The 26,929-nt window shown below is 50.4% G+C and overlaps 1 protein-coding gene across 8 annotated transcripts in view; it reads left to right on the top strand.

Annotated features, from left to right (window-relative positions):
- Positions 1 to 14,795: 14,795 nt before the first annotated feature.
- The window catches only part of Kiaa0232 (KIAA0232 ortholog), an 80,796-nt gene continuing 68,662 nt past the window's right edge, over positions 14,796 to 26,929 (top strand). For 5 of the 8 annotated variants that reach the window (XM_071614126.1, XM_071614127.1, XM_071614122.1 and 2 more), the window contains exon 1: positions 14,796 to 14,904. The gene's annotated coding sequence lies outside the window, so the exon portion shown is untranslated. Of the gene's footprint in view, positions 14,905 to 15,414; positions 15,507 to 15,532; positions 15,796 to 26,929 lie in introns of those variants that run through there. The other 3 variants (XM_071614128.1, XM_071614125.1, XM_071614123.1) reach the window with 3 other exon arrangements.

The raw sequence follows: 26,929 nt of genomic DNA, 5'->3' as shown, positions 1-26,929 counted from the left end.
ACGCTCGGTGAGGAGTCCACTACATTCCTGGGGCTAGCACAGCGTCTAGCTCATCACAGACTCCAGCGGAGAGGGAAATCAGGGGGAGAGGCCTGGATGTCAGCTTTCTCCTGGTGCCCCGCAGGCTCCTACAGGGAAGCGCTGCTGATGTCGAAGAACTGACTCACAGGGCTGCCGGTCTGCAGGGCGGCCTGCAAGCTGGAGCCTCTCAGGCAGTTCTTCTTCTCAGGGAAGCTTCAGTATTGTTCTTCAGGCCTTCGACTGCTCAGATGAGGCCCACCCCGACATCAAGCACAATCTCCTTGGCTTATCAGCAGACAGTGATGTTAACTACAGCTACAAAGTATCCTCCCAGCAGCACCTGGATTCCTGTGGTGAGTAAATGGGGCTGGCCCCTGGCCGAGCAGACCCCTGACACTGACAGCACAACACTCTAAGAGGGTTCTTGCCTCTCTCTGAGGTCCCCACTGGTGTGATTTCTCCACAGCCTTGGTCACTGTCTTCGGAGTGAGATTGGGGTGGCCAGTCTCCTCGCCCAGAGCAGGGAGCTGGCGGTGCAGTCAGAGCCCATTCTTTCCTTGCTCCTTAGCTGCCTGGCGGGAGCAGGTCACCCGGCTGCAGGATCCTAGGGCCTGGGCTCAGATCCAGCTGGGAGCCCCTGGCTGAGGGGCTCGTGTCCATAGCCCAGAATGGAAGGCGCGTGGGACAGCACCTGGGGCCCACGGGAAGCGGAGAGCTGTCCAGCACTGGCCCTTCTCAGCCCACTTGGCACTGAGACCTCCTTTCCCTCCCTCGCTTGGCCCTTCCTCCCCTCCCCATCAGATGGCCCCTGTCCAGCCCTCCCAGGAGTCCTTCCCCCGCCCTAGCCCCCTCCCCCCTGCCCCAGGGACCCCGGCTCTGCTCATTCTATAGGGACACAGGAATAGACCACAAGGGACAAACAAGGCAAAGCCCGTGTTCAGGACTCCAGTGGCATTGTCCCCACTCATGGCCCCCACCCAAGGTGACCGTGGGCCTGTGGGGCTTCTCCTTCTGGGACCCAGAGCTTGTCAGGTCAGGTGACCAGTGGGGGTGAAGGAACCATCCTTCCCTCTGAGGCCATGGTCTCCCATCATGGTGTCCCCCAGTCTCGGCTGGCATGACTGAGGTGTCCTCACCAGGCGTCCCCTATCTTCCTGGGTCTCGGCCTTTTTCTCAGGGTCAGCTCTGGGGATTCTGTTGCCCAAGTCTGGGTGAGAAAGGGCGGCTACCTCCTGGAGCAGGGGAGGCTCAGCCCTCGGTGTGGCTGGAAGGAGAGGAGTAGACGCAGGGAGACGGCGGGTCCTGCCCAACCTCACCCGGTGGAGGCAGCATCAGGCTCAGCCCTGACTCCCCGGGCACTGGCTCAGTCCCTGCCCCCAAGAGGGGTCTGCCGCTGACGGTCACAGCTCTGGACCCTCCACCCACTGGTGCTGGCCCAGTGCTGGGGAAACTGGAGGGGTCAGGACGGTGCCTCCTGGGGTCTTCTCGCCCTGGTGAGCAGAGGGAGCCAATCATGGCCAGCGGGCAGCCTCTGAAAGCCCCGCTCCGGAAGAGCCGCTCACAGCCCACCCAGGGACGCCAGGGGAATGGCAGATCGCTGCCCCTTCCTGCTTTACACACCCCTTCTTTATCACCTCGACGGCGAAGAGGAACTGGCACTATGCCCACTTTGCAAATGAGGAGACTGAGGTCCTCGGGTGCCCAATGTCACCCACACGGCAAGTGGCAAAGATAGGTCTTCGATCATATGGCACAAATGCTTTAAGAAGCTCATCCCAAGGCTCTCAAAAGTGGTCTAATTCCAGGGGACTTGGGAATCTACATCCACGCTCTTAACCAGAATTTCATCTTGCCCTGGAGAGCAGTCACCATGGACGGGACAGTTTTTCTCTGCCCACCAGATCCTTGGCTCATGGTAAACACAGCCTGGCACCTAGAATTGCCATCAGTTCCCTTGACTCTGGACAAGAGTCAGCCCTCTAGAGTGGGGTAGAGGGGCCCTCTGGGAGCTGGGATGGGGGCTGCCCAGGTGGGCTGGGCAGCCAGGAGCCTCCAGGTAGTGGCTGCCTCCCTGTGCCCCCCTCCCCTCCCGCAGAGCCCCTGCCAGGCTGCAGCCGTCCCTGCCGGGACTCAACCTGGGCCACAGCTGCTGCAGCCAACGTGGACCCAGACGGCGACGGGGTGCATGCGGGCCCTGTGGGCACACCCACTTCCAGGAACTGAAGGTGGTGCTGATAACAGAGCTCCAGCCTGGCCCTGACCAGGATGGAGACCTCAACACCCCAACTGCCTCGGGAGCCCACCACTCAGCCTGGCTCACCTGGTGAGGCTCGCGCAGAGTGGGGCTCGGGGGAGTCCACAGGTGTCGGTGGCTGAGCCTCTTCTCTCTGGATCTTCTGCTCCTTGGTGTCACTGTGATTGTGCAGAGCTGGCCATCTGCTCCACGCAGAGCGCGTCACAGGATGAGGCTTATTTAATGCTTAGGACAACCCCACCAGGCAGCTCCTGCTACCACAGATAAGGAAACCGAGGGCCGAGAGCTGAAGGGACTTGCCTTAGGTCATGAACAGAGTGACCGGGGAGTCCAGGCAGTCTGGCTCTGGGGAAGGCCCCTTCCTCTTTGAGCCTCTGCTTATTTGTTCATAAGATGGGCAAAAGATACCTCCCTGCCTGGTTCCCAAGGGGACAGCTCACCGGCCAGCTCCAGGTGCTGGAGATAGAGTAGGGTACAGAGGGACGAAGACCCTGCCCGCCCTGCAGAATGGAAAGGAGCAGATACACAAGCATCTCCTGTGTCAGCTGATGAGCAGCAGCAGAGGAGGTGAGAGAACTCCAAGCAAGCTGCAGTGGCCACTCAGATGGCGCTGCCTTCCACAGAGGGAGCAGCGAGAGCCTAGCACAACACCTGCCCGGAAGGGGGTCCTGTGTGTTTGAGCCGTGTGGCTAATGTGACATCATCCTTAACTGCCAGATGCTTCTACCTGCAGTTTCTGACTTCACCCTCCTTGTGGCCTGGACGGTAGATATTAATACTCTCAGCCTACAGAGGAGGAAGAGGCTCTGAGGCTCAGAGAAGTTGAACAACTTGCCCAGAGTCACACAGCTGATACATGGGACAACCTGAATTCAAAGAACCCTCCTGATTCTTAGAGTAGGGCCTCCTCTTCACGAGGGAGTACAACATGTTGTAGAATTTAAACATAATGAGTTCTTATGAGTCTGGATTCAAGTCATAATGATGTCGTGTCAGAGGAGTTGAAGGATCTTTTGGGCCCTGGTCCAACCTTGTTCTAGGCCTTGTCCCAGAGCCTTGGGCCAGTAGTAGTATGAATGGGACCATGGAGATGAATAAGCTGTGGGTGTCCCTGCCAGTCCCAAGAGCAGGAATGCCAGTGATGCTTTGGGGTGCCCTGACAAGGTGCAGGTGGGCCACCTTTTCGGAGGGCAGGGCAGGGCAGGGCAGGGCATAACCACGTTCCAGTTCTGGGCCCGCCACGCCCATGCTGTGTGACTTAGGACAAGGCCCTGGTCTCTCTGGATATTGGGAAACTCTGTGGGGTGAGCTGCCTGGAATGGGGCCCTCATATCTGGACAGGGCAGTCTGTCAGGTAGTAGGAAGCAGGGCACTCACTGTCCCCACTACTGCATGCCCATTGGTGAGGGGCCCTCACAGGGACAGCTCAACCTGACTTTCCTGCCTGCACCCTGGGAGGTGCCCAGCAGCGATCCTGGAGAAAGCCTGCCCCCCCACTTTTTTTTTTTTGGTACTTGGGGATTGAACCCAGAGGCACTTTACCACTGAGCCATATCTCTGGACATCCTTTTCTGTTATTTTAATTTTTATTTTTAAATTTTGAGACAAGGTCTTGCTAAGTCACTGAGGCTGGCCTTGACCTTGCGATCCTCCTGCCTCAGCCTCCTGAGTTGCTGGCATTGCAAATGTGTGACACTATATCAAGCAGGCTGCAGCCTTCTGGGTCATCACAACAGCCACAGGAATGAAGCCAAGCAGGTTTTGGGGTCCAAAACCTGTCCTTGACTCCTAACTCTGCCACCAGTGTGACTTTGCCCAAGTCAGCCTCTCTGAAACTCAGTTTCCTTATCCATAAAATGGGGGACACATTTATGAGGAACACAGCACGGTGTCTGTGAGCTGCTCACTCAATGATCAGCTGGCTGTCGAAGCTGGAAATAAGAAGCTGAGGATGTTGAAGGTGTCACATAAGCATGACCACCTCTGAGCTCCAACTATGGGTCAAAGCATGTAGCACCAAGTAGGTGCTCGGTGCCCATGAGTGGGCCAATCTATCCACCTACCTGTCTCCCTAGGAGGACGGTGCACCCGCTAACATCCCAAAGCACAGCTGGCCGGATGCTGCAGAGTCACGGGCTGGGTTGGCACTCAGGAAACACCCCTTTCTGCATTTTAATTTTGAATCATGTGGTTATTTTACCTGTTTGAAGCTTAAATTAGAATCAGACTCAGTGATTTATCATTTGATCCTCAAAGTGGCTACCAGAGCTCAATCCCCACCCTCCCGACAGAGGAGGAGAAGAAAGGGGACGTGGCTTGCTCCAGGTCACAGCAAGAGTGAGGCAGACCTGGGCTCCAGGGACAGCTCTCTGGCTGCGCTGGAGAGGAGGAGCCTGGGCCGCTCCTGCAGGCCTGGCTCAGGCAGCCCCAGCAAGTGGCCCCGGTCTGTCTGGCAGGTTTCCCTGGCTCCATCTGAGAACCTGCCCCACAGGCCTCTGCTCTGCAGGGGTAAGAAATAAAAATAGCCAGGCGGAGAGGCCGGCGGCTGGGCTGTGGGCAGCAGCGCGTGCCTTTCCCATGACTTGGTTCCACAGAGGAGCGTCCTTCCCTAAGCCACCCTGGGTGCCAGGCCCTGGGCTGGACGCCCAGAAACCCCACCCAGAGGGACTTGCAGCCTGATGGGTGGGACAGATGCTTCCAGGGGCAACACCTGGAAGGGGGCCTGAGAGGGATAGCAGTAAGCAAGCGAGAGAGGCCTCTTACCTGCCTGGGGGTGGGCATGGGAAGCTGCTAGATACAGTCACAGGGAGAGAAGAAGAGTGAGGCAGAGATGTGGGGGCATCCAGCTGAGGTTCCTGAGCATGGCCCATGGGGAAAGAGGGGCCAGCGGCTCGTGCTCCTGCAGGTGGGGGCCTGTTGGGCTAGGACACGCAGCAGCTGGGGAAGCAGACAGACCAGGACTGTGGGGCAGTGGCCAGCCAGCCGAGGTTAGGACCAGGTGAAGGCATGACCTCTCTGTCCCAAGGTCCATGACCCTGGGCTGGGGCTGGGGCTCCGTGGTGGAGCGCTTGCCTAGCTAGCACGTGGGAAGCACTGGGTTGGACCCTCCGCAGCACATAGAAATAAATAAATAAAACAAAGGTCTATGTGTCCATCTACACTAAAAAAAAAAGATCCATGATGTTAACTGCAAAGTCCCTTTTGCCATGTGCCGTCCACATCTTCCCAGGTCTGGGAATTAGGAGGCACGTGACTTTGGGGGTCAGTATTCTCTGAGTTCACCTCATGATCAACCTTTTGCTCTGAATACTAGCCCAGGGTTGGCTTTTAGGGTCCCCGGGTTAAGATATCACCAGCTTCAATCCTGGTCTCCGAGTTCCCCTGCATGTGTCCCCCTCGGGGTCTCAGCAGGGCCTCTCTGCTCTGAAGGTCTCTCAGGCCAGTCAGGGACAGAGCCAGGTTCCAGCCAGCCTCTGCCACCTACTTGCCTCTGCCCTCACCACGGAGCCCCCGTTTCCTCATCTGACAAACATGGGGATGGGCCCTGCAGGATCCCTGCTCAGGTTGGAGAGTCGATGGTGTGAATCCCTGAGCAGAGGGCGCTCCGGAAACAAGAGTGGTCGGCAGGCACCAGAAGTGCCAGCTCTTTGTCACCTCTCCCTGCACAGAAACCAACAGTGATCATAAGTACGTCCTGGCTCTCACCCGAACTGTCAGCACTCTTAGGAGTAAAGAAGTTACTTTTGTTTGCTTGTTTCCTGGAGGCAAAGTACCAGTTGACTGACTTCTCCAGGCCTGGTGCCGGCTGACGAGCCACCCAGCCCGCGCTGACCCGGCTGAGGCACGGCTGGAGTTTGAGTGGCACCCGAGAGGTCTCCTCCGCAGAGCACCTCCACCTTGGAACCAGTAGCAATTGTGGGCCATGAGCCAGCCCCGGAGGTAATGAGGCCAGAGGGTTTCAAGGCAGAAATTCCAAGAGTCCCCGTGACCTGCATGTGGAGCCACCCGCGGGACAGACGTGGAGACCAGCAACAGTTTCTCCCTGACAGCCACGCGTCCAGCCTTCTCTCCACTCCTCTGTGGACATGAGCACGGTGATGGGTGTTGGCTTATTATTATTATTATTATTATTTTTTGCCTTAAATTAAGAGGAGGATTCTCTTTGGATATTGTTTGATATTCTTCTTGATCATGTCAGCTAGACAGAATGTGTTTTTCTAGCACATTTTCAAAAAAGATGTGTGAAATAGGAGCTTTTACGTAATTCCCAAACGGGTTGTCGTGGTAGGTTGTGCTTTTTCTCAACAGATGGAACTGAAGAGCACCTACCTTTCGGGGGTGGGATGCCTTCAGTCGGCAGGAGCAGCTGCGAGTCTGCGAGGCCCGCTTCTCACCCTCCTCCCTGGGCAACTGGATCTGATCGGCAGGGTGGCCCATTCCCCATACGAGAATGCTTGGGACAAACCCAAGGCACAGACTCTCTGCAGCTTGGTCACAAGCCTGGCTCCAAAATGAGTCAGCTTTTCCAGATCCTTCTGCTGAGTCCTCCCAGCAACTGGCTGCTCGACCTTGGGCAAGGTCATTGTTTCTTTCTGCTTCTGTAAACTGGGTTAGCAAGGGCGCTCCTAAGACTCTGTGACCGTGAGTCCACGCAGTCTGTGGACATCGAGCACACACCACACAGGCTGTGTTGATGCTTTCCAGGGCTCCAGGGCTTGTTAAGAAAATGGCAGGCAGAGTTACTCATATAAGAACGTGAGGACAGGGACACTACTTTGCAAATAAGGAACAAGACTTAAAAAGAAATGAACCATAGCAGCTTTTTGGCTGTTATTCCCAATAGCCAAAAAGTGGAAGCACCCCAGTGCCTGGACAGACGAACAGATTAACAATTGGAAAAAAACATCCATACAATGGAATATTAGTCAGCCTTTAAAAAGAAGGACATTTAGATGCCTGCTACAATATGGGTGAACTTTGAGTAGCAAAGGATGCTTACTGGGTGATTTCAGTTATATAAGGTTCCTAGAGCCTCAAAGCCATAGAGAGACAGGAGAACTCTATTAACTCCTTCCCAGGGCAGCTTCCCCATGACCTAACCACCTCTACCAGGCCCTGACCCTTAAAGGTTTACATCTCAGTGTTACCACACTGGGGACCAAGATTTCAACCCACTAGGGGACACACTTAAAACACATCCAAACCCCACTGGTGGCCCAGAATGAGCAGAATTCCTGTTCAAGGTCAGGGACCCTGAGGGGGCTGCTGAGTGTGGAAGGCAGGAGAGGCAGGGCAGCAGGGGTTCCCCCACCAAGGTCTAGCGCTCTCAGGATCAGTCACCTGCCGACTTTTGCATGTGGAACGCAGAGGCTCCGAGAAGCCCCATCGCCTGCCTTTCCTGCTCTGGGCAGGCTCTGTGCCAGGTGCTTACCTGGGGGTCATCTCATTTACGGTCACTTCTTTCTGGAAGATGCTAGCATCCTGCCAAAGATACTTAAGCATTGTAATCAGACTTTGAAATAATTATGGCATGTAAATATAATATAATATCCATCTTAATAAATGACAATTATACCATTTCCCCTATAAACACCACAGCATCATTAGCTGTTAGTAGCAATTCTTTATAGCCCAAATAGGGCTGTAAATCCTTGGCATTCTGAATGATTGCCACCCTGCCTGCCTCCTACCCAGGAAAGCTTCATAAACATACCCAAGGTACGCGTCGATCCTAGAGTGCCAACCTGCAGGGTTGGGAGGACCTTGGAGATCATCCTGTGTGGGCCCACGAAGCACTTGAGGATGACTGGGTCTTGCATGGAATTGACACAGTTGCTCACCACTCCTGAGGACATGTCTCCCAGCTCTGGACACCTGTGGCTGTCCAAAGTCGAAGAGTGTCACAAGGGGAGAGGGTACCTGGCTAATATTGCTGGGCCCAGTGACTTTGGACAAGTCATACCACATCTCTGAGCCCTTTTAACGGGGGCTTCGGGGGGAAGGGGAGGGAAGTGGAAGTCCTCAGTAGTCCCTGCTCATGGAGGCAGGAGCATCCCCTGGCAACAGTGCACGTCCCCAGAAGCCACCCAGTCTCTGCTCCAGGTGTGTAATATTAGTCCTATTTCACAGATAAAGATACTGAGACTCACTGACCACCCAATGTTGGACAGTCTTGGCCAGAGTCTGGCCTTATGTAAACCTGCAACTTCACATGAGCTGAAGATACTGTGAGATGTCAAGGACAAAGGGTCACCAAATGGGATCTCTGTCTTTCTCCCCGTCTTTCAGAGGGAGCACATAGCACCCCCTTAGTAAACGGAGAGGCGGAAGTCCCAAGGGGGCATAACTGGCCTAGAGTCACCCAGAAAGCAAGACCCGGAACTGCAGGTCCTCCTCCCAACGCAGGGCCCCTTAGATAGAGACAACTCTGAAAGCAACCTTGCCAAGTGGACATCCAAGAGACCCCAGAACCCAAATACCTCCCAGGCCAGAACTTCCTCAGCTGTGAACTGATGGTAGCACCAGATGCCTCATGGGAGTTCCATCCAAACTTGTTGAATAGATAAGTGGATTTTTCCACAGCTCACTTGCCTGCAGTTCCCATTTCCCATCAGCTTTAGGAGTAAAGTCCAAACTCCTTGCCATAGTACACTAGCGCTGGCTTGATGTGGACCCTGTTACCTCCAGCCCCTGCCTCTCCAAAGTCATAGGGAGCTCTCCAGCCATGCCCCATTGCGTTCATTTCCTCAGTGCACCATGACCTTTCCTGCCTCAGGACCTTTGTATGTACTGTTCCCATGTCTGATATGTTCCCCTCAGCCTACCCTTCCTGATCATGAAGAGCTGGTCCTTCTCATTGTTCAAGTCTCAACTTAAACATCACTTCTTCGGTGAAGCTTTTATTGGTATCACGGCTAAATCTGCCACTTGTTTCTTCTCATAATTAGCAGGGAGGCATTTTCACATTTTATAGTCAGCCCTCATCCTTAGATCCAAAGTTCCATGGAGACATTTTGGTTTATTCTCTAAGGTTTACAGAGAGTCTAGCACAGTGTCTGCTACACTGCTCAGAAGAGGCTTGTTAAATGAATGGGTGAAAGGATGGAGGGGAAGAAAACTAGATTTGGGGTTGACTTCTTGTTTTAATTTTATACCAGCTGAAATTGTGACCTTGTGAAAATGACTTCAATTCTCTAAGCCTCAGTTCTCTAATCAGTGAAACAAAGATAATAATAGTCCCTCCCTTCTTGGGAAGAATAAATGAGACAGAGCATGCAATTCGTAAGGCCAGGAATATCACGGATGTTGAATTATGACCCTCCACAAAAGACCTTTGGAGTTCTAATCCCCAACCTCAGAGTGTGACCTAATTTGGAAATAGGGTCTTCAGGGATGTAACGAATGGAGGCCATTATCAAAAGGTGGGTGTCTGGGGCATCTGGGTGCCCTGTGTGCAGCCCAGGGCTGGCCCTGGAGTGCCTGTGGAACTGAGGTGTGAGCCATAGATGGAAGAAAAGGACAAAGTTGCTGTCCCCTTGCATGGCCAGGCCCCACCTGGTGCTGTGCACTGGAAGGGAAGTCATGGGGACTAGTCTGGCCTGAGGTCTGGAGGTCAGTGGAAAGGGTCCAGGTCCACCCAGCTCTTGAGCAGTGGGACCTGGTTCTCTGAACACCACTTGCTCTCAGGCCTTTCCAGGCCCTCCCACTGCCCAGCAGCGGGGCAGCTCTCATGCTGAGAGGAGAGGATGACCTCTCGCTCACCTGCTCCAGGCCCTTCCATCTCACCTGGTGGAGCACCCTCCTCTGCACAAGGCCTGGGTCTTGATGGGTGGCAGGGAGCCTGTGCTCATGGTTGGCCAGATGGATTAAAATCATTTCCGCCTCCTTTGCTTGCTGAGGAACAGATGCCAGGTATCTGGGTACGGAAGATCAAACCAGGGCAGATGAAGCCTCATGAGTGGCTTTAGGTTGTTATTAATGACGGTAAGTCATCAGGGCTGAGGCCAGGAGGTGAGGAGGGAGGTGTGGCCAGTGACCAGCCTTCAGCTCCATGCAGGAGTGCTAGTTTTGTATCACACCCAGATTTGCAAGGGTAAGGGAGAGGTTTTCCCCAAACACAGGGAGGCGCTTCATATACCAGACGGATGAATCAAGAAATGTGTGTTTGAGGCTGGGCATGGTGGTGCATGCCTGTAATTCCAGAGGCTCAGGAGGCTGAGGTAGGAGGATTGCACATTCAAGGCCAGCCTCAATAACTTAGTGAGGCCCTGTCTCGAATATAAAGGGCTGGGGATGAAGCTCAGTGGTAGAGCAGCCCCAGGTTCGCCCCCCAGTACCCCCAGGATTGGGGACTGTGTGGAGAAGGCCAGGAATCATCTGGGGTAGGGCCACAGCAAAGCTGGCAAGTCCCTGAGGCAGGACTGAGCTTGGACAAAGGCCAGGTTGGTAGAGACACTTTGGATGTCACCCCACATCCGGCTGATAGCTTTCTGAGTGGATGGGGCGGCCCCAGGAGCACGCAGAGTGCCGAGGTTGGAGTGGGGAACTGCAGGGGGCCAGGAAGAGTGCGATCTGGAGATGGGGCACCCTTCTGAGCTGGGGAAGGCTGGTCGTGGGTGCTGGCATTGACTGTTCACTGTATGCAGGGCACTGGTCCGAGCCTGCTGTGTGGTGTCCCTTACCCCCTCACAACAGCCCCCCTGAGACTCGTACCATGATAATGCCACTTCACAGATGAGGAAAGTAGCTTCCCCAGGTCACCAGGCAGACACAGTGGAGGCCAGCTTCAACCCTGGGTGAGGCTGGGGCCCGGCCTCCATGCTGCCCGTCCGTCCCCTGGGTTGGACAGGTGCTGGCAACATTGTTAGGTTTTCCATGGATCAGGGTGGCACTGAGGGGAAAGCCATCAGTCCTTGAAACGAGCTTGGAATAGTGATGAACTTGACATTTACATGGCATTGTAGAGGCTGCAGACGACTTGTTTTGGCCCCAAATCTAGCCTACAGAGCAGTAGCACGGGGCCATTATTCCTCTGTCGTTCCATATACTAGGAAAGGAAGACCCTCGAAGGTCAGTGAACTACTTAAGGTCACACTGTGAGGCTGTGTCTTGACTTTTCAGCCACCTAAGTGGAATGAGGGTGACTGAGACGAGGGAGACCAGGAATGGTACTGGTCTGGGGAGGTTAAGAGAGAAGATCACAAAGCCAAGCCACTGGCCGCCCTGACTGATGGCCTGTGAGCGGAGCTGAGCTGTGTGCATCCTAAATGAGGTGCTGGTCCTGCCGGAAGCCGTGGGGGTGTCTGGGTGTGCTTCTTATCTGGCCACCAATCATCAGAGTGATGACTCAGGAGGGACTTGAATGAAGCAGTGTGGCATAGTAGCAAGAACAGGGCTGGGATGACATCCGGCAGTGCCACTGCACAGCAGTATGGCCTGGGGGGAGCAAGGTAACCTGGCCAGAGCCTCAGGACCCCCTACCCACTAAACAGGGATCACCTTTCCCTTGTGGCCACCCTGGGGTCTAAGAACAGGTGACAGTAAAGTATCTGGAAGGCAGTTGAGGTCCTAAAACAGGAAGTGGCATTGTCAGTGTTGGTGACAGGGGAGGGTTTAGACATATTCTTTTATCACAACGTCACTTCATCAAAATTTTGTTTCCAAAGTTCGCAGGCGGTGGGGGGCGGGGGAGATGACGACTTAAAATCTGCCTGCCCAAATCCATGGCCGTGGTGAAGGGGAAACTGAGTCCAGGAGAAAGGCTCTGCACCCAGGATCTGAGCCCAGGGAGCCCTGCCTTCCCACAGTCACTTGTCATGAACAGCTGGGCTGCAGTCCGGCCCACTGTTCACCGTGCACATGCCACAAACCACACGCTCTGCTGGCTTCTTCGAGACCCTTGCTGGCATCCGAGTCAGAGGGCACCAGGGGTTGACGTCTCCCCCTGACACCTATGTGCCCCTGTGCAGGGGCTGAAGGATTGTGGCAGGAACTCTGGAGAGTGGAGAAATGATCTCAGACACACATGGGAAAGCAAGACGGCTGCTCTGTAGAAAATGCCAGAGGGGGTGTCCTCCTGGCCTCCATACTCTGCTTTAACCAGAGTCCTCTTGTGCATTCCTGGGCATCTCAGCCCAGACCTGGGAAAGGTCTTGTTCTCCGGAGTTTAACTTGGCTGACCCCTACCTGGAGCTTAAAGGAAGGCCGTGGGCGGGCAGCACACTTAAAGATGCAGGCTCTGCACCTGAGAACCCTGCTCCCGATTATTCACAGGCAGGCAGAATGGCTTCTCTCTGAATGTCCACTCTGACTACAGTGCAGATGTAGACAGTTCAGTCACTCACTGGCCAACTATGGTGGGCCCTGGGCATGCAAAGGTGAACTTCAGGGACAAGATGCCTGCTTTCCTGGGATGCAGGTCTTAAGGGTCAGGCTGATATTAACTACCAAACATACACACCAGGTAATTTCAGATACTCATAACAGCCAAATCAGGGTGATGGCATCAAGACTGGGAAGGCTGGTTGCGCTAAGCTGGGCAACAGGGAAGGTGTCCTTGGGTAAGTGACATTGTAGCTGAGCCTTGAACAAGAAGAAGCCAGCTATGTGAAGATTTGGAGAGAAGGTACTCTGCAAAGAGGAACCAACAAGTGCAAAGGCCCTGAGGCTGGCATCTGCCAAGACTTCTTTCTAGGCCTTTCCCAAAACAATTTGAACCATAGGGGGCTGCTTTGCTAAGGAAACAAAGTAACCATGAGACTTTCATTCCTTAATCTTCAATCTTCCTCACCACCTCCAAATCCTACTAGTTTTAGTTAATTCTGATTTGGTTCAAAATCGTTTTCTAAGAAGACTTCAGGTTCTACTAGTCCGTAGTTTATAAAAACTGGCTGTGACAAAACGATGAAAATAAGATCAATAAACTGTGGGTGTGTGTAGCTATGAAGTTGCCAACTGTGTTTTCTTTCCTGGGAGAATATCTGAAATATACTGTTACTATTCTTAAAATTTTTGCTGTAACAATGAATGTCCTTTCATAAAATATGAATGGAGATGACAGTAATGTCACTAATGTGGCAAAGATTGAGAGTTGGCCACCTTTTGAATATCTCCCATATTTTTGGAAAATACTAGTTTGTGAACCCCAGAGCCTGGGGCAGCTGGGAACTAGATACTGAAGCAAGTTACCCTCCCCTTTGCTTCCAGGGAGCCTCGGATTCCCAGGCTTTTCCCACTCTCTCCCCACTTTGCAGAACGCATTCTCCAGGAATGCAGGGACATCCAGGTTCAGAACAGGTGCCCAGGAGATGTTGGTGGAGTGCAGGGTGTTTATGACCCGAGACAGTCACTGAAATGAATGTTCCTGGGAGTGACCTGGGAGGGAGCTGATGAAGGGAAAGAGCTGTGTAGAGGAAAAGACCCCCAATCGCTAAGCCAAGGGCCTGGGTTGGACCCTGGGAGGAACTAGGGAAGGAAAATGGCCTCACGCCCACTAGCAGTCAGGCTTGGGGACATCACTTTCTTTGAGTCTCACCTCCCTTACCAGTAAAATGGGGGGTGGTGATATGGCTGCATCCTAGGATTCTTGTGAAAAGCAAAAGGAATGTTTGCAGAAAAGCATCTCGGAGACTGTGTATAAATGACAGCCGTTCTGGGTTCTCCCCCCAGCAGCCTACCTAGGGGACCAGCACTTCCCAGGTTCAGCCTGCGTCTCCCACAAAGCCTGGGGCCTGGTGCGGGAAGCTTGCCCACAGGCTCTGAACAGAAAAGCCTAGCCTGGCACCCACCATGTGCTCCACAAATGAAACAATGAAGAAATGACCCAGCGAGGCACCCGGCTCCGGACCTGTTTCCTCCTTGAAAGCAGGTAATCTCCCGGGCTTCTTCCTTCCTGGTATCTATGACACTTAATTATTTGCTTTTTTAGAACAGGGCTAGGAGTCACATTTAGGGAAGGTGGGTGGGTGTGAAGAGACCTTGATTAGAAGGTTAGTGCACATTTTTGGCTCCCACTTCCGAATCTTCCAGAATGTCTTTTAGCTCTTGCCTACTTAATAGCAAATTTAAAAAGCCATGTCACATTTCTCCTGGGCTTCTTAGAAAAAGAGAAAGTCTTCATTTTTGGCCGCCCACTCCAGCCATCCCAGGACGCGGCAAGGAGGGGGCGCGGACAGGTGGAGCGTGCGCCCGGGAGGGCGGGGGCTGCGCCGCGGGCGGGGCGGGTGGGGGGCCCCCGCACCCCGGGCGGGGCGGGGGGCCTGGGCCTGGCAGCCCGCGGTGCCCTTCCGCAGGGGGCGTGGCCCTGGCGACGCCCGCACCCGGGCTCGGCGCCTGGCCCTGCAGCCCCCGGCGGCCTCGCGGCCGGGCGGCCGGGCGGGGCGGGCACGCTGATGTAATCCCGCGCCGGGCGGAAGGATCTGGAGCGCGGCCGGGCCGGCGGGGCGCTGAGGCCAGTTGCCGGGCAACGCGGCGGAGCGGCTGCGGCGCGCCGCCTCCCGCCCTCCGCCGAGTGGCGCTGGGGCCGCCGCCGCTTTACGTAAGGCGCAGGCCAGGGCCGCCCGGCGCTCGGCAGCCGCCCGCAGCCCCGGAGCGCGAGCAGGCGCCGCCGCGCCTCCCGGCAGCCTCGGCAGGTAGAGCGGGGGCGCGGGGGGCGCGGGCCGGGCCGGGCGGCGGAGGGGCGGCGGGCGGGCCCGCGGACACCGGCCGGCCGGAGCCCGGAGCGCGGCCGCGCAGGGCCCGGCGGCGCCGAGCGCGCACAATGGGCCGCGGGCGCTGCCGGGCCGGGGCCGGGGCCGGGGGGCGCGGGCGGGGCGGCGTCCGGTGGCCGCGCTGGCCCGCCCCGCCCCGCCGCCAGCATCGTCCGGGGCCGGGCGGAGGCCGGGCGGGCGGCGCGGGGCGGCCCGGCGGGCGGGGCGGGCGGGCTTCCGCGGCGGGAGGCCGCGCCCGGGGCTCCGCGGCCCGGCTCCCCTGCGGCCCCGCGCCGCCCGCCCGGTGCTGCTGCCCGCGGCGTGGCCTGCGGCGCGGCGCCGCGCCGTGACAGGGCGCCCGGGCCGGGTCGGCCGGTTCGGGGCGCGCGGCGGGCGTGCCGGGTTTTGTCCTCCGGGCGCGAGCGGAGGGCGGCGGGGAGGGGGCTGCAGCTCGCCCCGTTGTCACCGCCCGGGCTCCCGGAGCGGGCCGCGCGCTTCGGGGTCTGCGCTCGTGTTGAGCACGGTGGCGGAAGGTCGCTCAGCAGGTGGGGACCCTCAGTTTTGATGGCAGTTGATGCTGTGTGTGAGACACCATTTATCCGGTGAAAAACCCCAGCGAGGTGTCTGCGATGCAGCGACTCATTCCAGAGCACTTTGGCCATTTCGTACCCTCCGAATTTAAAGGGACAGAAATACCTATCCGTTTGCATCCTGAAGGTCAAATATTTACCCATCAGTCATTTTGGACGGAACCATTCTTAAGTAGGTCTTGGGAATCTTTACATCCTGGATTCGGTTACCATGCTTGATAAATCATGAATTTTCCATAATTCTGTAAGTAGTTTACTTTTCAGTTTGGGGTATAAGGTTTTTACGGAAGCCTGTACTAAGGAAGGGCCAGTTTGGGCATTGAAATATTGAAGGGTGAGGAGAATATTACTCTTAAATATTTGTCTCCATAGGAGGTGTAATTAGAGGTGTAGGTATCTTTGCGTTCCTTTGTTTTAAAATGCAGGTTTTTAATATGACATCATAAGGCAAATCTAACTATTATTGTACAAATGCAAATATTTAAGAATATGAAATGAATTTTTAGTACTTCAAAAGTAATTGAGATTTTTTTTTTTTTAAAAGTACTGAGCCTGATCTTTGTCCCTGTTTTGGTAGCATTTGACATGGAGCAGTTAATGGCCTTCGAGCCAGTTTTGTCATCTGTGAAATGGGAAGAATGAGGACACCTGTCTCACAGCATAGTTAGGATGGTCAGTGAGGGAAGATGTAAAATGATTTCATCAACACTCAAACCCTTTAAAATGACTTGATCAGTGCTCTTATTTTCAGATTCCTCTGCTCAGCTTACTTAGCTCTTTTAGCTCTGTCTGCAGGCTCCTCCCTGCCCCTTCCTATGCACACTTTCCCTGGCTGCTGCCAGCATGCCCTTTCCTAAAGGCAGAGCAACTCTTGCCAGCCTCCAGCTCAGCAGTCTTCCAGGAGCGCCTGTTGTTTTGAGCTTAACATTCAGACAAACCAGCATCACATCTAAGGACCCTAAAGTATTGTCATGTCTCCTTTCCACATTGTCCAGCTAACTATACAACTCTTGCTTCTCCGTCCACACTACTTTAGTCCTTATATTCTTTCCTCTGACTGGATTGCCCTGTCTGACCCCACCTCCTTCAGTTTTTAGAAGTTCATATCAAATTTATCTTCTCTGAAGCAATGTGGAAGTAGTATCAAAATGAGTTATTCCTTACTGCAATGCTAGTTCTCTATTTCACTTCCATTATTGTTTCTATTCACTAATCCTAGTCATCTACTACTCACTTCCATCATTTTATATTATAAGTTATTTATATTAAACACTGGCTGTGGTGCTAGAGGTATCAGTTTAGCCCAACACCTTTTAAATATATGAAGGTACTCAAATGTTTGCTAAGTAAAATCAAAGTCAGTAATCCACCTTAAAGAATATATTAATGTTGTCAAGTATGTCAGAAATGTAGTTTCACTATGTTGAATATAGTTACTGTTTATTTCTTTGCGATTATTTTTGGGCCCTCACATAATCTCATAACAAGTGATATTTTACACAAAATGAACCCATTCACTTTCCCATCTCACTTGAACTCTCAGAGTCTACACTGTGGACTGAATTTCTGCAGCATTTCTTGGGTAGAGGGAACCAGAGAACAAGTTTAAAAATATTCTTTAAATTGAAAAGATAACATGTTTTTGTTTAATATTTTTCCTCTTTTGGAAATTTATTATACTCATAAAAGGTAATTCTTGGTGGGGTTTATTAAGAAGAACATTAGCACTGGATTCAAAAGACCCACGTTTGTGCCTTGGCCCTGGGTCACCAAGGGCCAGTGTGCTGTCTCTGTCTCTGTCTCTTTGTTTTGTAGCCTTAGAGTGGTGAGGCCATGCTGCAATCCCTGTGCAGGTGTGAGGTAAGAAGATGTCTTGCTTCACAGCATATTTTGTTCTTGTGTGTGTGTGTGTGTGTGTCTGTGGGTGTGTATTTTTCTCTAGTGACCATAAGAGAAACTAGACACTGTCTCTCTATCACCTTATGATGGTAGGGTTGGGGGGGGGTTGCCAAGTAATAGTTAAATTTCCCAGGCAGGAAGCTTCAAAAACTTCCCTCCTCGATGACCAGATTTGCACCAGGTCTGGGCCCCTGGCTCTTTTCTGTCCCACCTTTCCTTCCTGGTTCCTGGACCCACTCTCTGAGGCAGTCCCCATCCCTTAGGAAGGTGGCTACTGAATCTCCTAACTGGTTCCTTTCCCTGGTTCCTCTGGTCCTCCTCTGAGCCTGATTTCTTTACTGTATACTGTGCTCTGACCCCAGGTACCTGTGCACCAGGGTCTCAGCATCCCCACCGCGGCACACCTGAGGGTGTTCTATTGGTCAGGCTCACCTGGGGTGCCACCATCCACACCTGCCGCTGGAGCAGGAGGTGACTTGTTAGGAAATTCCTGAGATCTTTGCTGCATCTCTTGCAGAGTGTCTTCCTGTCCCTGATACCTCGGGCTGTTTCCACCATGGCCCACTCCTTGGTCTGCACTGCCCTTCCTGCCCTGCTCTTCCTGTCAGAACTAGTGAAGACTAATGCTGCTACTTCCACTCTGTAACCTGATTTCCAGAATTAACTCCTCTTTACTGTTCTTCCACACAGGACTTGACAGATACTGCCACTCAGGTATTTTTTCCTAGTTTATTTGCATGGATGCCTATCTTGGATCTTAAATTCCTTGAGGAAAGAGAGGAAAATCTTATTCATTGCTGATTCCCTTTAGTGTGCTGTGTCTTTCGTGGTCCCCATCTGGTGAGCTCAGCAGGAGAGGATGGGGTTGGAATGTCTTTCTGTGGAGAACTTTGTGAATCCACAGGGCAGGGACAGTCCCTGGGAGCAGGGCTCAGCATGTAGTAGCTACTCAGTAAGTGGCAGCTTTTGGCTTTTAGTGGAGTAACTGTAGAGTACCCTGGAGGTGGGGCAAGTGGTTGATTCTGTGTGCTAGTTTGTTTTCTTAGAGTTCACTGATTTGTTTCTGGCATTTGTATGTAGAGATAAAAACATTTGTTCTCTGAATTGCACGTACATTTTTTATTATTCTTAGGAGTACAGTGGAGAGGGCTTTCTCACGATTTGTAATGGTGGTTCTAAATTATTCTGAAGGCAGGAAACCTCTCTTAGATTTACAGGGTTTTTTGTTCATTTGTTTTTGTTTTGGGGCATGTGGTTTAAGAAAATCATATAAAATTGAAGCTGTCAAAATTTTACATATACATTATTTTTCAATAAAGCAGATGTTTTCACTTTAATCTTACATCTTGTAATTATTCATTGAATAATAGAATTTCCCTGTGTAGGATTTAGAGTGGCTGTGGAAGTTATTTTTTATATCTTCTCCAGAACCCCTTCCCTGTCTCTAGGCTTTCTGCAGACCCTGCTCTTCTGTTCTGTCAGCAGTCTTGTCCCTGGCTGGACATGGAACATATTGATAAGGAAGACTGGCTTTAATTTTGAAACTTTTAATATTTAGTTACTGTATTTAAGTTTGTATGGTTACTGATTATATAGGGCCTCAAACTGAACAGGTTGTATCCAGAGATGTATTGATGGTGAATTAACTTACATTGGCTTTATTTATGATTATCAGTTTTTTCAGTCATTGTAAATTACATATTTCTAATGAATCTCTTAAAACTTGCTTTAAAGATTTGCACACGATGGGATTATCTCTGGGTGAACTTAATATTGCTAGTGTTTGTATTAGAAATAGAAGACACTAGGACAGTTAGAAGATGAATAATTGCAAAAAATGCTTGAGAATGTGTTGCTCTGTGTGCATTTCCAGCTGGAGTGGTGGAGGAATGTGAATTTGGAGAACACACAGGCGCTGTGTGTGTGTGTGTGTCTGAGGGTGTGTATTTTTCTCTCTGGTGACCATAAGAGAAACTAGGCACTGTCTCTCTATCACCTTTATGATGGTAGGGTTGGGGCGGGGTTGCCAAGTAATAGTTAAATGAAGTGTGACAGTCAGTGAGCACGGTGGAGGACAGATTCCTGGGGGTGAATGCGTGGGGAGCAGTGGGGAGCCGTGGGCTTCAGTGTGTCCCCTCTCATAGAGTGGTTGGATAGTGCCTCAAAAAATATTCTCCCTTTTATCCAGGAGTTTGTTTCTGACTCAGTTACATTTTCCAAAGCACCTTTTGAATCTTCATAGTCAGTACATAACTATTTCAAAGTTGCTTGCCCACTTTGGAAATTTATTTGAATGTTTTTCTCTTTAGTTATAAGCCTTTTCTTGACTATCTTATTAGCATTTTGCTCCTCATTAGCATTTCCCTGAAGATTTTAATGGAGAGAAAGTTGAAATTGAATAGACATGTTTTTGACCGTCTGTTTCGGGCTGTTATTTGCCACTGCTTTCTTTGGTCATCACCATAGATAGCTGAATATGGATTATAATTTTTTTTGAGATGGAGTCATTCTGTGTTTCCCAGGCTGGTCTTAAACTCTTGCTCTTTCTTCCTCAGCATCCTAAATTGCTGGAATTGCAGATGTGTGCTGTTGTGCCCAACTTTACAGTTTTGTTAATACTCTTTTGTTAATACTCCATCCAAAGGAGTTTCTTGTTGTCATAAACTGTAAAGTTTAAGTAAAATCTGTTAAAGGACTTTTTGTATGTATATTAGTCAGCTTTTCATTATTATAATGAAATACCCGAGACGGGCTACTTATGAAGAAAAGAGATTTATTTAGCTTACAGTTTGGGAAGTTGAAAGTTAAGATGTGGTGGCCCATTGGTGAGGATGGTAGATGGCATCGCATTGTGGTTGGAATGTGTGCAGGAGTAAGCAGCCACTCCTGAATCAGGAAGCCATGAGAGGGAGAAGTCAGGTTTTCCCCTTTTGTTATAGCCCTTTTGGGAGAACTACCTTAATCTCTCTGTAGGGCAGTACCCAAAGATCTGAGGACCTCCTATGAGGCTTCACCTCTTAAAGGTTTCACCATCTACCAAGACTGCCACACTGAGGATTAAGTTTCATCATGGACCCCTGGGGATTACGCACATGTATCCAAAGGATAGCATCTGTCCCAGACCTAAAGGCTTCATGTACATTTCACAAGTGCAAAATGCATTTATCTCACCCCAGGTAGTCCCCAGGTTTTAACTGCTCTAGCATTGTTCCAAAGTTTAAGTCCAGAATCTTGTCTGAGACTCAAGGCAAAGCCTTTCACCTGTGAGCCACAATTAAAAAAAAAAAAAAAAAAAAACAAGTTGCATACTTCTTAGGTAAAATGACAGGAGAGGCCCAGGTTAAACATTCCTATTCCAAAACGAAGGAATAAGAAATAGAGAGGAGTAATCACCCAAAACAAGACCAGAGCCCCCACAGGCCAGGCACTAGATCTGTAGCTCTTGTGCACAATACAGTGACAGGTGAGCCCCCAACATGGCATCTCCGCTCTGCGGCCCTACTGGCCCACCTGCTTATGCCCAGGCTGCATGCCGACATTGGCAGCTTACCTGGGTAGGCCATGCACTCTGCTGGCTACTTTACTTTTCTGGGGTCTCCTGCAGTGTGGTTTACCAAAACATTGTTTTAAATATAAGTAGCTGGTAGAAAGCCTGTTTGAAAAATATGTACAGGTTAAAGAATTCTGAAGATGTAGTAAATATAAAACGGAAAGCAAGTATCCTCTGTTATTCCCCATCCCATCCTGTACTCATCTTTCCTTGAAAACCAATGATTAATTTCTTGGATATCAGGGGAAAAGCTGCCTATATATCTTTTTTTAAAAAGTAATCATGATAGAGAGTATTCTTGTGTTATGATTTTAAAAAACACTAAATTTATATTTTGGAGTGGTTTTTATACAAGACATAGATCCTGCTTTGCCATGGTTTTGTTTGGTTTGGTACTGGAGATTGAACCCAAGGACACTTTACCACTGAGTCACATTGCCATCCCTTTTCATTTTTTATTTTGAGGTGGAGTGTCACTAAGTTGCTTAGGGTCTTGCTAAGTTGCTGAGGCTGGTATCAAACTTGTGATCCTCCTGCCTCAGCCTCCCTAGTCACAGGGTTATAGGTGTGTGCCACTGTGGCTGGCTCACCATGTTGTTTTGCTTTGTTTTTTGGGTACTGGTGATTGAACTCAGGGGCACTCGACCACTGAGACACATCCTCAGCCCTACTTTGTATTTCATTTAGAGACAGGGTCTCACTGATTGTTCAGCACCTCATTGTTGCTGAGGCTGGCTTTGAACTTGAGATCTTCCCGTCTCGGTCTCCCGAGCTGTTGCGATTATACGTGTGCACCACCGTGCCCAGCTCACCATTTTTTAAAAAAAAAAATGTCTACTATTCCATTTGTGAAGGCCCAGGTTCAGCCTGCTTCCTGCACAGTCACATACCACCCCTGCTTGGTTTAATGATGTCCTGCTACAATCTTGATAGTCCTTTTTGAACCAGAAGCCAAATTATTATGCTCCACTGCACCTACAAATTATGAAATCATTCTTGGAAGACTTTATGAAAAAACATGTAAAGTAAAGCCCCTCTCACCTCCTAATCCTGTTTCCATAATGACTAACATTAACAATGTATTTACTTGGAGACTCTTTATACAATGTCTCTTTAAATGTCCCATGCTATTTTAAAAAGTATAATTAATTTGAGATCCATGGAAAGTCCATATGTATTTTCTTGGAAAACTCCATAATAGATCATAAATGCTACAAGCTTTAAAATTAAGGGGGGAAAAGGCTCTAAAAGTCTTGTAAGTTATAAGAGGTTGATAGTAAACTGCAGTTACAGGTTTGTATTGTTTTGGTTTTATTTTTTATTTTTTTAATTTTTTTTTAAAAGAGAGTGAGAGAGAGAGTGAGAAAGAGAATTTTTAAATATTTTTTAGTTATTGGCGGGCACAACATCTTTGTTTGTATGTGGTGCCGAGGATCGAACCCGGGCCGCACGCATGCCAGGCGAGCGCGCTACTGCTTGAGCCACATCCCCAGCCCTGTTTTTATTTTTTAAAAAATCATATTTAACCTGAAGCTTTAGAACTTAAGTTTCACAGTATTGAGCTGTCCATCTCTGGTGGAATTTCACTTTGTAAAATGAAGTCAGACAAACACTAAACACAGCATAGGTAAGTTAGAATGAAAATAAGGTTTATTGTTAGGTTCAGTTGAATGAGGATTCATGGCATTATCTAGTTGCGAAGTAGTTGGTTGGAATCCTGGGTAGAATGGGTGAAGCGCCTTAGCTATAAGTTTGAGGTGCCAGTCAGACACTTATTTGGTAGCTTGATGGCATTAGAATTCTGGTGTTCTGGAGAGAGGAGGGTGGACAGAGTTTGGAGCAGTCACCACACAGATGTTACATAAAACCCCGGGAGAGGAGGTCAGCCAGGATTGTGCCGCTCAGTTAGGCAGCCAGGAGCCACATGGAGCTTTGAGCTTTGGCACAGGCTGATCTAAATGGAGAAGTGTCACAATTGTCACACACATCAGATTTCAAAGACAGTATGAAAAAAGTAAAAAAATCTCACCTTGATTATATTTGGAGTGACACTATTTTGGATTAAATATATTAAAGTTGCACTTGTTTCTTCTTGATATTGCTAAGAGAAGAATTGCTCTCAGAGGCATGATGGAGAAGTTGTGTGTAGTCAGGGAAAGCCTGAGTTTGGGCCTGTGTCCATGCAATTGTGGACTGTGCATGGGTGACCATACTAGGTAAAAGAGAAGTGTCAGGGAGAAACCGGGTCTGAGGAGTATGTAATAGATGGGATTGTTTGTTCATAGGCCAGAAAGAGCTGTGGAGATGCAGGCTCAAAATATTTCCCTATACTGTTTTTTATAAAATGAATTTCATGAGCCTATTCAGAGAAAGCTCTGCTGCAGCCTGAGGAGTCCATCAAAAAGAAAGCACACACCAATAGGGTTTGACACAGCTGATTCAGGAAGGAGGCTCTCATGACCCTTAAAGCTTTGGTCGCAGGGCTTTCACCTTGCAGTCTTCACTTGGTGAAACTGCTCTATGTGGACACCGTCTGCTAGTTCTGAGCTCTTCAGATGCCATTGAGTGTTGAGTTAGGCTTCTTGTGTGGCCTTGGCTACCCTGAGGGGAGGGCTTTGTGTCCTTCTGTTGTATAATCTCATGGTTTGGTTTTTTGGTTTACCACTTGGTCACTTCAGCCAGAATCATTGGGAACCTCATCCACCTTTGTCCTGCTCATTTGGCAGAGAAACAGACTTTGGCCATTTACAACAGTGGGACTACAGATCTTCCCGGTGGAGCCTGTGGACTGCCTTTTACTTTGTTGATAGCTGTATCAGTATTGGGCAGTTATTTTTTCTTATGATGTTATACTTTTTCCCTCTGAATTTCATTCTTCTGTTTACAAAAAACAACAAACCTTTTGCATATACAGAGCGGTGTTATGGAAACTGGAACTCCTGATTGACTCTTGCTTGGGCCTTACCAGGACTGGCAAAAGGTGGCATTGGGAAGAAGCAGGTTTGTCATTGGCTACAGTGGGGTCAGAGTGGGTCTCACTTTTCTTTTTGGATTCAAGCCTTTGGGGATAGTGAACAGTAATGGCCAAACCAAAAACTTGAATTAAGGAGGCTCTGCTTAGTGCAGGGGAAAGGCTTTGCTGCAGTCCTCCCTAAGCGGGTGAAGGAAGTGCTCCAGTAAGATAGGGGTAATAGTATGAGGGAAAGGCACCAGCTCTGGAGCTGGGGCACATGGTTGCCCTGGTTTTGATGCGTATTGGGACGCCGAAAACATGTCTAGGTTTCTTTGCCTCTGAAAAATCAGAGGGGCTTCATTCATCTCCTGTGTATTAGTTAGGGTTCTCTAGAGGAACAGAATCCACAGGAAGTATGATTCTGAAAGGGGGACGATTAGGTTGGCTCATGCTACCAGAAGCTGGATGGTCCACCATGGCTGTCTGCAGGCTGGAGAGTGGGGAGAACCAGTAGCTGCGCAGTCCAAGAGGCTGAAGCCCCAGAACAAGAGGGATCCACGGTGCCATCCTAGTTCAAGTCCAAAGCTTCTGGAGAATCCGCTTTGGAAGAGTGAAGGAGCGAGAGTCCGATATCCTCAGCAGATCTCAGCAGCAATCGCGTCTGCTGTGGCTCCCTTGTTCTTCCAACTTTCATTCCATCTAAGCCACCATCCTATTGGTAGGTGCTGCCCACACTTAGGGAGGGTCTCCATTTCTGTTAACTGTCCCACATGCCAGTCATTCCTAGGCGCCCTCATTGACAACCCATAATTGTCAATCCTCGGTATCTTTTAATCCAATCAAGTTGAGAATTCAATTAAGCATTACATCCTGGGACTGTTGTAAGGAAGTACCATGAACTGGGGCTTATAGCAGCAGCAATTTATTTTTTTTACAGTTCTGGAGGCCACGTGTTGGCAGGGCTGTTTCCCTCTGAGGGAGGACCTGGTCTGTGTGCCAGCAGCTTCTGGCAGTCCTTGGTGTTCTTGGCTCATGGGCACATCACTCCAGTCTGCCTCTATCTTGGTGAGGCATTCTCCCCCAGTGAAGTAGAAATGCATTGAGGTTTTAAGAAAAGGCAATGGTGTTTACTGATTGAGAGTGGCTGTGGTGCCTCAGACCTGGATGAGTATATCCATGTTCTTAGAGGAAAAACAGTTTTGTGGGTGGAACTGTGGGTTCTGGTTTACCCGCGGTGCAAAAGTTCCCAGGACCATGAGGATGAGCATTTCATGTACGTGATGAAATCATATTGTCCTAGTTTTAAATTTGCTAGTGAACATGCTGCTGTTGCCTCTAGATTAAACTCACTTGTGTCCTTCGCTGTGTTTTGCCCGTGGTAAATGTACACCAAAGGGTGGTGGTTCTGCTGTTTGGAGTTAGTGAAGAGGTACTTCAGTGGGCAGGGGAAGCCAGTTCTTCCCTCAGCGTCACATGCTGGTTCTCTGGACACAGAGGCACGTGGAGCGCTGGTTAGGGCCTGTGTGGGGGAGGGAGCCCTTGAACTGCCTGACAGGCCCAGGGAGGCACAGCCTCGGGAGCCCTGAGAGGCCTGGTGGTTGCCTGGAGCTGGTTTCTGCAGCCGGAGAGCTCTCTGAGGGGCTGATTGAGAGGGGAGCAGCCCGGCCAAGTCCTTCAGATGGATCCTGGGTGACTCAGCATGGTGTCTACACACAGTGCAACAGTATTTTTCTTAGAGATGTTTTGATTGATTTGATTTGACCCATTGTTGGCCTTCAGGAGAAATATAGGTAATAACAGAAATGAGTCCCCTTTCTCCGTGCCTCTGCTTGGTGTGACAGAATTGTTGTGCTCAGTAACCTCTTCTTTCCTGGACTAAATGTACTGGTTTTCTCAAACGTGCCATTTTACATGATGTCCATTTCAACCTGCTATTGTCTTGGCTCTCTTTAGCCGTCTCTGCACATATTTTCAGACACCAGTGGCATTAAAGGCCTTGGAGCAATAGCTCATTCTCAAAAATTTGGAATGTATGTCAGGTGAACTTAAAATTCTCAGCTCATTTAGTCCCCTTTCTTTTTCCCTTGTTGAATTTACGCTGCTTTGATAATTTGAAAGACATATCTCTCTCTTTTTTTAAAATATTTATTTTTTAGATGTAGTTGGACACAATGCCTTTATTTTATTCATTTATTTTTATGTGGTGCTGAGGATTGAACCCAGGGTCTTACACATGTGAGGCGAGTGCTCTACCGCTGATCCACAACCCCAGCCCTCTTTTTTTTTTTTTAATATTTTTAGTTGCAGTTGGACACAATGCCTTTATTTTATTTATTTTTATGTGGTGCTGAGGATCAAACCCAGCGTCTCGCAGGTGCTAGATGAGCGCTCTACCACTGAGCCACAACCCCAACCCCTTTTTTTAATATATATATTTAATTGTAGATGGACATAATACCTTTGTCTTATTTATTTTTCTGTGGTGCTGAGGATTGAACCCAGTACCTCACATGTGCTAGGCGAGTGCTCTATTGCTGAGCCCCAGCCCCAGCCCCTTGAAAGACTTCTTAGGGAACCTGTGGCCTTTTGGACTGTGGTAGAGTAGAAGGTAAATGCTGGAAACCCAAGTTCACTTTGGAATCATTGCTGCTGTAGTCTTTGTGGCCAGAAGGGCCCTTGGCTGAGCCACTGTGGCAGGGAAGGACCGCTTGCTCCCGAGGCAGTGCAGCCTGTGCCTCTGCCCAGTTCTTCCTCCTCTTTCAGTGGGAGATGGTCTCTTTGAAGTCTCAAGGGAATAACAGTGTCTACCTCTTGGGGTGGTTGAAGTGAGATGAACATCCATGTACAAAACTTCCATGTTAAGGATTCCCGTGAGTTCCTGCTCCTCCTGCTGCAGGAAAACCACATTTATATCCTAAGGAAGAAAGCGCCTTTGTCACTGAGTCTTTGACAGAGGTGACTGAGCTGTGACTATGA

The sequence above is a fragment of the Marmota flaviventris genome, chromosome 7 (assembly GCF_047511675.1).
Source record: "Marmota flaviventris isolate mMarFla1 chromosome 7, mMarFla1.hap1, whole genome shotgun sequence".
Lineage (NCBI taxonomy): Eukaryota > Metazoa > Chordata > Mammalia > Rodentia > Sciuridae > Marmota > Marmota flaviventris.
This window is presented reverse-complemented; position numbering and strand designations above follow the sequence as displayed.